General features: G+C 30.4%; 1 long non-coding RNA gene across 1 annotated transcript; it reads right to left on the bottom strand.

The window, feature by feature from the left end:
* Positions 1-7,241: 7,241 nt before the first annotated feature.
* LOC126737678 (uncharacterized) lies at positions 7,242-8,096 on the bottom strand. Its single transcript, XR_007661075.1, has 3 exons — positions 7,896-8,096; positions 7,660-7,776; positions 7,242-7,556 (listed from the first exon to the last, which is right to left on the bottom strand). It is a non-coding gene; the product is annotated as an uncharacterized LOC126737678 (long non-coding RNA).
* Between the last annotated feature and the right edge of the window lie 6,171 nt (positions 8,097-14,267).

Raw genomic sequence — 14,267 nt, 5'->3', positions numbered from 1 at the left:
TGTTATTTATCGCCAAATCGCTTAGTTCGCTAATACAAATTCTCGATAATGCATCTGCTCCTACATTGTCCTTTCCTTTAATATATTCAATTTCAAAATTATATTCTTCTAAATCTAATCGCATCCTGGCAGGATCGCCATGTGAAGGTTCGATTTAGGAATTATAAATAAGAATGCCAAATGCGCTTACACCATTGTATATTACTCTCTTCGATGATATCTGGTATATTAGTAGTTATTTTAAAAACAGTGTTCTACATAATTGTCATGCATACGTGTGCAATAGTATTGCATAAATATTTAACAATAATAATAATTCAATGTATAAAAAATTAATATACAGTATGATACTTGAAAATAAATAACATATATCACTATTATATTATTGTACCACAGCCTTTTGAAGTTTGCTCTTTCAAGGTACTTGGGCGATATTATTATTTGTGTTGATGAAGTTTAACTATAAAAGAAATTCTAAAACTTTTAGCTCTTTTCAGGCTAAATAATAATTTACGACTGAAACAGAATAATATAGTAAAAGATAATTTTTAGATAAGTAATACATCTAAAAATATTATAATTAAAATAACTAGTATCACAAACCCACCTTTTTTAAATATTTTTTAGTATGCACCCATTTAAACAAAAAATTAACATAATAGAAAAACTAAAACATCGATCTTTGGAAGTGCCATATCCAGATTTTAACACAAAAAACATTAAAAAGTTCTTTTTAGAGTGTTCGGCAAAATTAATTAACAATATTTTAAAATACATGCCGCTAACGCAAGATTGCCAAACGGTAAAAGCTACCAATAAATATTAAAAATTCATGAGCTTTTAAATATTTAAATACTTTTTCTACCTGAAAAAATTATTTTGTTATTATATTTTTATTGGTTATTTTTAGAAAGTAAAAAAAAATTATTTGTCGACATAAAATAAGGTAGAAATGTTCCTAGAATATAAACTATATAATGCATGTACCTGAAATATTTTTGGCAAACATATTTGCAAGGTAAGGATTATAAACATTTTCATAAAACTGACAGAGTGTGTTTATAGTTTAAACGGATTTTATTTTTACGTATAAACATTCCAACCTTACGTTAATACGATGAAAAAATAAACAAAGCCTGGTTAATTACCGAAATTCGATTTAACTTCCATATCTGATGCTCGTTGAGGATATTTTTAATTCCACTGTAGATAAAAATTCTTATTTCGGTTGTTTACCAAACACATGTGGCAACAGTTTTTAGTATATAAGTTAGAAAGTGTTTATTTAATATAGAAAACGTCGATTTTAAATATCATTTTTAAACCACGTCGGTTTTCAATTTACAAATAAATGTTTTTTGCTTTTTAAAGGTCATTTTTCTAAAAGGTCATTTTTCATGAAAATGAGAAAATACCGGGAAGTGAAATGAAATAAAACGAAACTTGATGGATTGAGGCTTACTCGGTTGACTGCCCTTTTATATATCATGGTTAAAGGACTTTTTGATAGATCCTTTATTTTAGTTTATTTATTTAATTGAAATGTATATTAGGTGTAACTAATAAAGCGATATGAAATAAAAGTATATACAGCTTGATGAAAAAGTACCTAAATATTTATTTGGCTTTCACTAAGTTTTACAATTCCTTGGTTTATAGGTATTATTAGGGTAATTCGAGAAGAGTTGGCGCATTAGGTGAGATGACGCAGAAGCCATTTTGCCATATCGCTTAACACGCATTTATTTTAACCGCACGGCAGGGTACCTTTAGACACGCCATTAGATTTTAAATAACTTGTTTTTGCTGTTCGGTTAATTAAGTGGGTGATTTTTTCAAAAATTATATTTGTGCTAGTCCAAAAATATTTTTATTGTGTGGAACAACATAGTTTTTAGGTTTAAGTTATGTCGTATATATATTTGGTTTTTGATTATTTTAGGATAGTTTATTGCTGTTTAAGTATTCCTAACCTCAATTGACCACGCTATTATAAACCGGCTATTTTAAATTTATTGCGCCAACTCTCCTTATATAGTAAGGTCAGTTGGCGCAATTACTGATGAGGTGAGTCGACGCAGGTTTTAAAAATGCTCCTACTTAAAAAACTATATTTTGCTCAATCACCAATAATAAATTTAACTGGTTTGTTATGCCTTTCGCCTGTAATTAATTATATTTAACTTTTTTGCAGACATGCCTATACAATATAAAAGAAAAAGAAGCGTTTCTAGAAACGGGCAAATGGTCAAAAGAACAGTTAGCTGCTGCAGTTGCTACCATAGAAGCGAATGAAATGGCGGTTCGTGAGGCAAGCCGGACCTTCAGTGTTCCAGAAGCCACTATACGCCGTCGGCGTAAAAAAGGGGACATGCAGTCTAAGAACTTGGGACCCTCGTCCACGCTGGGGGAAGAAAACGAAGCTAAAATAGTAGCATACATTAAAAAGCTTCAAAAACATGGATTTGCGCCTACAAGAAGATTTGTTCGTTCTATGGCATTCAACCTAGCGGAGCAATTAAATATGCCTTACAAGTTCAATAAAGAAGCTCGTTTGGCTGGATATCTCTGGCTTGATTATTTTCTTAGAAGAAACAAGGGACTTGGAATACGCAAAGCTGAAGCGGTTTTCTCAGCTCGTGCATTGGCAATGACAAAAACAAACGTTGCTTCTTACTTTAATCTTCTTGAAAAGACATTAACCAAAAATGTTTTAATGAATGAGCCTGGGAGAATATTTAACATAGATGAGACAGGCTTGCAGTTAAATACGCGTCCTGGACATGTTATTGCTGCAAAGGGCTCCAAAAATATATCATCAGTCGCATCTGCTGAGAAGGGAGAAACCATTTCCGTTATTGTATGTTGCAACGGAGAAGGCACCTACATTCCACCAACCTGTGTCTTTAAAGGCAAAAAAAAAAACCCGAATTTGAAGATGGGATGCCGCCAGGTTCTTTAGTCTACATGTCAGAAAAGTCAGCATATGTAAATAGTGAAATATTTTTTAAATGGCTTAGGGACCAATTTAAACCACGGAAACCTTAGGGAAAAGTACTATTGCTGCTTGATGGACATTCCTCCCATTGCAGCAATGTAGAAATGCTGGAGTATGCTGCTAAAAATAATATTATTTTATTTTGTCTACCTAGCCACACCACGCAGTTCTTGCAACCATTAGACAGAGGATTTTTTAAGTCTTTTAAAGCTTTCTATTATGATGCTTGCAATTTATTTTTACGAGCTAATCCCGAAAGACGCATTACCAGGCTCCAATTTGGACAACTACTTGCTTCTGCGTGGGAAAAGTCTGCAAACATAAAAAATGCAGTTTCATCGTTTAGAGCAACAGGTATCGCACCTTTTAATCTGGATGTTATTCCTGACTATGCCTACCTGACAGAGGAAAGTCTACAAGACGCTCCACAGGAAGTTTCCGATAATAACACGGACATTAACAAAATAAGCCATAATTCTCCGGAGCCACAGCCAGGTTGTTCTCATTGGTCTAACCCAGATACCATAACTCCCTGAAAAATGCTAGACCAAATATCTCCAGTACCAGTGGCACGTGCTGTAGAGACTGTAAGAAAACGAGCCAAACAACTGGCTAGCATTTTAACGTCTGTTGAAAATATGAAAGACAAAAAGGATAAGGCAGAAAGCAAAGCAAAAAAAAGGCCAAAGTTCAATGTTAAAGGGAAAAAAGAAAGGTGCTAAGAAAAAATGGGTATCTGAGTCTGAATCTGACGACGATAATAATGAAGTTACCTACGACGATTCGACGAGTGGTGACGATGAATCTGATATCTGCGTTGGTTGTAAAGAGGAATACAGCAAAACCAAAAAAAAACAAGACTGGATACAGTGCATTCAGTGTATGAGATGGATGCATGAAGAATGCACAAAATATCTAAATTTCTGCGACTTGTGTGGGAAAAAACAGCCCAAAAAAGGTAATTCTTTATTACCAATAGATAGCCAATAAGACATTTCAGACGTTCCTTTTTTCTGAAACAGATTTGTTTTTTAATAAAAGCTTTAAAATATTGATGTTATGTTTTTAATTATTTAAACACCTAATTTCAAAAATTAAATTTGAAAAGTGTGGCTTAAAAAAGAATGCGTCAACTCACCTTAGGCAGTGCGTCATCTTTCCTATATACATAGGGTGAGATGACGCAAAGATAAGAAAAAAATAAATTTGGATTTTTGCCAACATTAAATCTTATTGTCAATTTCTTGCTTTCTAATAAAAAACTAATACTTTTCTTCACAAAAATCCGAATTTGTTTTTTAGTTTTTTTTTTTAATTTTAAAATCCAGACTAGTTGGAAAAAAAGTGCGTCATCTCTCCTCTATTTACCCTACTATAACCCTTTTAATATTTAACATTATTGAAGGAAATAACAAAAGCAAGTTTTTTAATACCTATTGTCAATAGATCTAGGAATTATGTTGCAAATACAGAATCTTCAAACATTCCTTGCGAAATAAAAAATGATAAAATATGAATTGATTTTGTTTTAAATCAAGATCTATGTTCTAAATAAAATTATAATTACTTACTGTATAATATATATTACCTTGGAAATTTATATTATATTTGGATCTAAAACTACATGACATTTTTTGAACTTAATATCTAGAGGATAAGTTATCAGCTATTGGCAATGTCGTAATTATCGAATACCTTAGTACATTTTTTTCAATAATAAAATTTTTAGAAGCATATACATATGACCATTACTTTAACAAATAATTACACATTCTGGCAAATATTTTCAATGTCACCTACAAACCCAAAATTCCGTCAATTTGGTTATGATTAATTAAGTTTTGAAAAAAGTCTTAAACTTATATTAAGATTGGGTTGTTGTTGATTATCGTTGTATTTAAATCTAAAATACAACGTAATACTGTAATTAGAAGATTGGACTACACTGCAAGTGTGAAAGTTTTCTTGGACTTGGATGTCTTTCAAAAGGTTAACCAAGACCAACTCGTTGTTTACAAGAGTAAAGAAGACCTTAGACGATCCGAGAATACTTTTGTTATAAGACCTACCGAAAATACACAAAGAAAATATTTCAATTAGACCTGTAATATCCTTTGTTAATTTCTCAGTGTATAACCTATCCTCTTAGCTCAATAATATTTTTAGAGAAACCCCTCAATTTGAAAATCTCTATTCCATTAAGTATTCAATCAATATTGTAAATTCCCTCAAAAATAAGAAAATAATTCAATTTTAATTTCTCTTGATATTAAAAACCATTCACCTAATATCTCTCCAAAAGACTGGATTTCCGTTTTTTTAAAGATGCTACGTTCGAGCTTATTCCCAGAGATATCTTCGTCTCTTAATTTTTTAGTGTTAAACCATTTTTTTTTAATGCGATCATTTAATTTACGGATAAAACACTGGATTGGCATGATAAGAGATACGTGGATGACATTTTCATAATAAGGATAGATAATGATAATTTTCTAATTTAATACTTTACACCCTTCTATAGAGTTTACGTTGAAAATAGAAAATGCTGGTAAGTGGCCTTTTCTTGAGCTATTAGGTAGTTTTCGAAGATGTTTTAACGATATGTTTTGACGCTTAACATAGACATAAACGTTATCTTAGCCGCTGTTTGACAACTCCCCAAAAAATGTTTTCGAAATACGTTTACCGCTAACCTAACGATAGCAAAAAGCTTTATTTCCATGAAATTCATGTTCATTGTTTTTCTTAAGTTACAACATGATTGAGGATTTTGCAGCCCTAGATTTCTCCAGCTCTGACAGCGACTTAGATGATGCCCTGTTGTTAGAAATAATTAATCCACCTATTAATAATATATACCGAGCCAATATCTATGGCAATTTTAATTTAAACAATTTATCCAACACAGAATGTAGACTGTATTTTCGATTTGAGAAGACAGATATACCCAGATTGATGTGTGCACTCCGACTTCTAAATGAATTTACAACTGATAGTGGACATAAGTGTTCTGGTCAAGATGGACTCTGCATTCTTTTAAGGAGATTGGCCTATCCTAACAGACTAAGTGATTTAGAACCCTTCTTTGGCAAATCACCTCCAGCATTATCCAAAATAATTAATTATATGATACATCCTGTATATGATAATTTTGGGCAAAAACTGTCTAATCTAAGAGATTTGCAATGGTTGAATCTTGATAGATTTAGGTTGTTTGCTAATGCAATAAATATAAAAGGCGTACCAATTCCCAATTGTTGAGCTTTTATTGATGGGACAACTCAAGGCATCTGTAGATCTGTAGTAAGTGAAAATCAAGAAGGATACTACTCCGGACATAAACGACATCATTGTGTCAAATTTCAGGGTCGTACCTGTCCAGATGGAATCATTATAAATTTAAAAGGTGCCTATGAGGAAAGAAAACATGATTCTACCATTCTAAGGGAATCTCAGCTTTACAACCAGCTAGAAGGAAAGTACAAAATTTCCCAATGGTGAAAACTTTATTGTGTATGGTGATAAGGGATATGGAATAAGGGAGTTGCTGTTAACCCCATTTCGAGCTGGTCTGAAGTAAGAACAGAGGGAATTTAATGCAAGAATGAGTCGGGCGAGAGTTGCAGTAGAGTGGGGTTTTGGAAAGGTTATTGCTGAATTCGCATTCCTAGATTACAAAAAAATCAGAAACTTCTCCTGCAAGAAGAAGGTCTCATGTATAGTGTTGCAGTTATTTTGACAAATTGTCATTGTTGTTTATATAGTAATCAAACAGCCCAGTCATTTAATATTAACCCTGTAGAATTAGAAGAATATCTGCAGTAATTATAACTAATATGTGATTTATGTATAAAATGTTTACTCTACAGTCATCTCAATATTACAAATATTTTTTAATATACACAAAAAGTCTAGAGTTTTTTTAGCCAAATCATGTTACAGTATCTTATAATTTAGTTTTTTAAGGGCGTTAAATGTTAATAGAAATAAAATTGATAAAATTATAGATACATTGATTTTTATTTACTTTTATCTAACATAAGATCTAAAGTTTGATAAAAAAAAACTTTGACAATTAAATTTTTTGAAACTTTTCACATACTCCAAGATCACTTCTTTATTAAAGTAACATATTTTGCTTGCATGTTTCTTGGAGTATGTAAAAAGATTAAATTTTCAAAGTCTCTTAAAAAAAAACGTTTAAACTAAGTTTATATTAAATTATCTTCAATACAGAGAGCTAAAGGCTTATCCTTATCTTCTACCGATTTTTGTAAAACCTTTTTTAAAAGGTCATTTACAAGTGCTTCTTGGGTTTTTAATAGATGCATCAAAGCCTGTCTTTCTTCTTTCTCCATGGCAAGCTTTTCCTGCTCAAAAGACAGTCTTTGTTTTTCCATTTCCAACTTTTCTGATTCTATTTGTTGTTTTTTTTCCTCAATTTGCAATTCCTTTATTCTAATTTTCAGTATGGCATTATTTTTTTTCTCCAAAAATTGTTAAGTATTCTTTTTTAAATTTTTTTGTACTACTCTGCTTTTTCTTTTACGACTTGGGCCTGAAATACACCAGATTAAAATCACAAGTTTTTTTCACTATATGAAAGAATAACATAACAAAAAATTATCATAAATAATGGTTGGTATTAATCATAAAACTACCTTGAATGTTTGATTGGGCTTCTCTGTGAAATTCATTAATTACTGGGTGATCCAAGAGGTGATCCTTTATTGGTATTGGAAATTGAGGTTTATTTGGAATTGTAGCACTCTCTTCTCCTGAAAACCAAAATATAGTAAATTTTATACCTAAATGTCTATATCTAATTTCTTTTTTAATTACAAATTTTGGAGGTGAAGGATCTACTGTATTTAAAGTTAATCAAAAATATAATTACCAAACATATATTCAATATTAGGATTGCTTGGGGCCCAATCACATTCCTGCTGTTCCTGATATGGAGAAGATGAAGATGGTCTTGGATCTATAACTGCTTGTTTATCCAATTTATAAATTTGTTGTGTTAAACCCTCCCTCAACAATTTGCCTTTCTCAGAATTTTTGGCCTCTTTTTTAATAATTTCTTTTTCTTTTAGAATTCTTGCAATAATCCATCCAAGCCAGTATATAGTTCCTCAACTCCTGATCTAAAATCGATTTAAAATTACAGAAATAATATTAACAACTTTAAAATTTGTTTTTAATGTGATTAATATACCGGGCTCTATTTTCATTTTCTTTCCTCTCAAAATTTTTTAGAATGTAATTTACATGTTCCTTCATTCCCCTTACAGTAATATCTTTTCCTGTAAATTGACAAAAATTATTGTGTATGATGTTCTATTTTGCTGGATCAACAATAGGGATTATTAGCTAGGATGTGCATTAGAAGTATTTGGTCATCTTCATCATTAAAGCTAACCCTATTTCTCTTGAATTTTGTCAAGACACTGGAATTTAGATTGTTGGTCGTGGTCATTGTTACACAAAATTAAAAAAAAACACAAATTTATTCTTACTATTTCAGACAAAAGGAGACTAAATAAACATGAATTATGAATTATTATTATTTGACAATAATGTAAACAACATTAATGCGCATGCGTTTCGCTATGTTTATGGCTGTCTCTCGTCCATAAGATAGCGGAGGGTATTGGTAGAGATATACGATAAATGACACTTCAAATGTCATACATGTCAATTAGTGGTTACCGGTGATACTTTTTAATGGTTTCGAAAACTGCCTATTATTGATGTCAAATCCCATAACAGTTCATCTATTTTACAGATTGTCCAATTTACCACTGTCGGAAATAACTTTCTTTAAAAAAAAATTGCCATTAATATTTTTTTTCCTTTAAGTAATACTTAAAGGAAATTATTTCTTTCTTATTTCTTTTAAGACAGTCTTAAAAAACACATTTTTAAAGCATAGGACAAAAATTAAATTTTTTCTACTTCGGGGGTATATGCTCTTAATTGTAAATGCCGTCCAGCAAATTATGTAAGTGAATTTGATAGGAGTGCATCTAGGAGGGTAAAATATTATATAAGCTTGGTGTTTAGAGTCTCGGTTAGAGAGGCTAAGTCTGCCTTTGCTAATCACCCCGTATGTTCAGGTTAATTCTTTCTGTCAATGAAAAGACCTCATTGTACCAGTGTAAACAAGATAATCAACTGGACCTTTCGGAAAACTTAGAGATCAGTAAAGCAAAAAGGACCGCGTTTTGGTTCGTGTAAATAGCTTTTTAATTTCAAGCAGGATTTAATCTTAGCATTAAATAACGCAACTTTTCTATTTTTCATCATTTCAAATTTTTTAAATTGATTTAGTTCTAATGAATTCTAATGTTCTTTTCTTTATTTAGCCTTTGACACATTGAAGTTTGAACTTTAATAGTTAGAGGTTAGAGCCACATTTTAGCGAGTAAGGGTCTTTAAGACATCTCATTCGGGCGATCAAGTCATGACGTCATCCTATAAGGCGCTTTAAGCATTTATTAGCGGTCCCCGAGACCGCTCATAAACTCGATATGTCAAAGTCAAAGGGAAGCTATACAAACAATAATGAACAATAAATATTGATATCAATTTTTTGATATTTTTTTAGAGTTGAGAAGCATTATATTTCTTAGTATTAGCTATAATTTATTTAATATTAATGTATATGAGACAGTTGAGACCAAACCAAATAAAAATGCAGAAAAAAATAAATTATCAAAAGAGCGAATAGATTTGCAAAAAATACAGTTAAGAACGTAAAGGTGAAATTCTGCGACGAATGTCTGCCCTTTATAAACGTTTTTAGGGCGAAATTAATTTGTATTTTGTTCGATCTAGATCTGATACTGAAAATGTATGAAATCGGATTTACACTAAAAACTTTTTAAAACTTAGACGATTGGGTGTTCTCATGGTTTAGGTCAGTCTTCAAAACGCATGCAATACCGATGAAAGGTAAGCTAATATTTAGACTCTGACAGCTGTTAGACATGACGTCATTCGAGCGCAGCCATATGATGACGTAACGCTTAAGATATCGTAAGGCAACCGAGTAAGGCGCTTACTCGCTAAAATATGGCGTAGGTTATTTAACAACTGTGACATTTCCCCTTGCCAATATACTAAAGCTGAATTTACAGATTACCTCTTATATTTCATTTTGCGGATCTAAATTAGTTGTGGTTTACTTATCTAGTAATACTTTCTGCTTCAGGTTCGTAGCCGTATTCAAGGTCATATTGAGGCAAGATTTGGAGTAGCATTGCACGAGGGTAAAGCAAGGTAAAGCAGGTAGCGCTTATAGGTACATATATACTTATTCGGTTAAGTTTCACCACACTACACTGGTGGGCTAGCTGATTGTAATTTATGCTCCAGATAATCCTATCTGCCATAAGGCACATTTAATTGGCAAATTCATAATAATTTATACTAAAAAGTTTTTTTTCTGTAAGACCCACGTAGATATCCTTCACCATCATTTTTACCCATGCAATTTTTACTACAAAAGCTATGAAAAAGTGCAATCAGTTTTACCGAAAGTAGATTTTGTAATGACTATAAAGTTTTTTACTACAGCCTTAAATTATTAAACTATTAAAAGTGCTCCTCCGGGACTGACATCAAAGAAATAAAGGAACAATATTACAATATTAGAAAAATTTTAAATATTTAGTAACATTGCAGAATCTTTGAGTGTCATACAATAATTTCAGTTATACCAAAGAAATATGTAACTATTGTTTATTTAAATACACTGCACCACAAAATTACCGCATAATTTTAAAAACCTGAATTTCGGCCGGACAAAAATTTTTTAAATTTACACCAATACCTTTAAAATATTTCTTCACATCGTTTTATAAATTTTCAAATATTAAATGCAATAAATAAATACTGGCATTGTTGTATGGTTATAAAAAAATGGTAAATAAACCTAATTTCGGAAAAGCGCATTTTTGCCATTTATATGTGTGTAGTTTCAGTTGTACGTGGTACTGAAAACATTAAACTTATTTAAATATACTTGCAGTCTATAATGACCCAAAATATTCATGAAAATAGAAATTTATCAGCTGAGGAATGTGCTGTGAACATAGCGTTTGTGAGGAACATCCCAAAATACTGAGAGGCTACCAAATTTTATTATTCAAAGTTCTTTTAAAATTCACCTAAAACTTTAAAAAAAAACGAACAGTTTTTTTATATATTAAAAATGCAGTTATGTTTTCTTTTTTTTTTAATATCTTCTTAATATCTTTTTTTTAAATCTTATATAAAAATAACCTCCCTAAATCAGAGATAAGTAAAAACATTATTTATTTGTGTTTGCATTCCTTCGGTCCCCACCGTGTTACAACTTTTTCCTTTTTTTGTAGGCTTAAGAATTTAAATTAAAGGACTGGCTAGCATCCTTGTAAACGTATTGGTATAATTCTAAGATAATTAATTATTCTAAGATTAGTTATTTTTATTACATATTTATTGCAATGTCTAAAAACAAATAATTTCATTATTAAGTCACGTGAATTATTGCGAAAATACCAAACGTTGGATCACACAAGTGACGTCACATCTCGTATTGTTCTGTGGGCAGTATTTCGGCCCCAATTTTTACAAGCTTTAGAGTAATATAAAACTTAACACTTTAAAGTAATATAAGCTCTAAAAGACAGTAATATCTTATTCATGCAGAAGATATTGGAAAGCGCTTTTCCCTTTAGTTTTGATTACTGGATAAGCTATTAAAAAAAGTCTAAGTTTTTGGTACAAAAACATCGTGACATTTTTATTAGGATACCTCCAATTAAACCATAAAACATGTTTTGTGTTTGAGTTAAATACGACACATAACTACAGCAAATTTTTTTCAAATAATTTAATAGTCACACTTATTTACAATGATTCTCATTCTTTGCGTTTAAGGAAACAAAAACGAAAAAAGTTAATAAATCTGAAGATTTATTTCTGCTTTATAAAACACAGAAATAAAAGAAAAACAAAAATAAACTAATACTATTAAGCCTTAATAATATTCATAGAAGTAAATTAATGTGGAATTAAAAAATATGTCAAAATATACTTTTTAAATAGAAAATTAAACCAATATTTTGCAATACTAAAACAATTTACTATGCTTACCAATAAAGTACTTACTAATTAATTTCATTACTACATATTTAATAAATCAGTATATATTTCTTTAGGCAATTTCATAAAATGATTAATAATGCATCTGAAGTAAACAATGTTATATTACTATTTATTATAATTAATATGAGCCTTATTATATAAAAAAAGGTACACAAATAATATTTTACACTCTGCCTACCTTTTATATATAAATTAAAAATAGGAAAACTTCTAAAGGATAAATTGCTTACTAATATATAAATATATTTTCAATTCAACACGCTAATATCAAATAAATCATGCTAAAACTCGTAGAACCTTAAAAATTCTTAACCTTGGACAGAGCAAATAAAATGTTAGACTGAAAATTTTAAAAGTCCAGAAGATGGAAAAAGTTTCATCTTATAGGCGGGCTCGCTCACTGGTCTCATAAAGTAAAACGCTTTTATGCTTTTACCTAGACTTATCGTATTTTAAATCCATTTTTACTGGCTCATGTATCTAAGGGAATTTCCGCTATTTCCGTTTTATCGCAGTTTATAAGAAAATCGCTTTATATTTCGCTTCTCAGAAAAAAGTTAGGGTTTGTTACATCTTGGCAAAAAAAAACTCTTTTTTTTTAGAAAAAAATCAAAAAAATATTTTTCCATATATAATTTATTTCAGTTTATATAGTAATGTCTAAGTTTTGGTTGTAACTAAATATGTCTTAAATCTAAAAAATAAATACGGTCATGAACACATCAGTGACCATATTTATTTTACCGCTTTCGTTTATTTTGATAATGTTAGTGAGGCATTTGAAATTGTATAGGTAAAATGACGTCTATATCCATTATTTTGCTATATTAGAGGAGACAGTGTGGGTGCCATGATCATTTAGACATAGATTTAGTTACCTTCGATTTCCTAATAACTAAAGAACCACCCAATATATCTTACTAAATAAAGCTAAAATCTTCTTCTATTGCCATTCGTAATTTTAATCTCACCCCAAAATATAAACATAGGTCCTTTCTTAAAAGATGTTGATAATATTTTATCTGAATTTAATCCAAATTTTAATGTGGCATTATGTTTGGGAGACTTTAATATTAATTTTTTTGATTTTAATATTGTTGTCCTTAACTGTTTCATTTCTGACTCATATAATCTTGTACAAATACTTAACGAACCAACTCGCATAACTCAAAACTCAAGCAAGCTTATAGATCTAATTTTTATCAGTGATACCACATTAGTTACAATCTCTGGTACACTCTCTACCGATAGAATCTCAAATCACAGACTCGTTTTTCATGACTTAAATCTAAAATCTAACAAACCTACATCAAAACTTGTTACGTATCGTTATTTTAAAGGTTTTGTTTCAAATTATTTTTTCTCCGATCTCTACAATTTGCCTTTGTTTATGACAATGACATAGACAAAAATGTACGTCTTTTTACTAATTTTTTAAATTCATGCTCCCTTTAGTGCATTTAGTTTAGTCGCTAGAGTGACAAAACCTCATGCTCCGTGGCTAACAGAAAATTTAAAGCCTGTCACAAAGAAGCGAAATAAAGCCTTATAAAATTTTAAGAGTACTAAAGAGCTTCAAGATTGGGCCGATACAAAGAACTGCGTAATTTTATAGTTTCTGTACTGAGATCTGAAAAAAAGGCCTATCTCAATTCTATTTCTGTACAGAAGAACATAAAAAAACATGGTCAGCACTAAGATCGTTAAATATCCTAATTTCAAATGATAATAGGTTATCTCCTAATTTAACAGATCCCAATTTAATAAACCAGGATTTTTCTCAATTTTTTAACAACAGATCTAATGACTATGTGACGAAACTATAAAATTTTACGAAAACACTAAATTTAGCGCTTCGAAAAAATTAAACTTTCCATGTGTTCTATAGAAGATTTGCATAAAATTATCAAAAACATGAAAACTAATGCTTGTAGTACAGATAAAATCACGCCATCTATGTTAAAATAGTGTAGTCCATTTATTGATCCTTACATAACTAATATTATTAATAGTTGCATAGAACAATAAAAAAACAGAGATCTTTAATGACTTGCGCATTAAAGCAATTTTAATGCAATTTCTAAAATAATATAAAAAATTTTATACAGCTAGA

Source organism: Anthonomus grandis, chromosome 1 (assembly GCF_022605725.1).
Source record: "Anthonomus grandis grandis chromosome 1, icAntGran1.3, whole genome shotgun sequence".
NCBI classification, from domain to species: domain Eukaryota; kingdom Metazoa; phylum Arthropoda; class Insecta; order Coleoptera; family Curculionidae; genus Anthonomus; species Anthonomus grandis.
The sequence above is the reverse complement of the archived record's forward strand: the minus strand, read 5'-3'. Positions and strand labels throughout refer to the sequence as shown.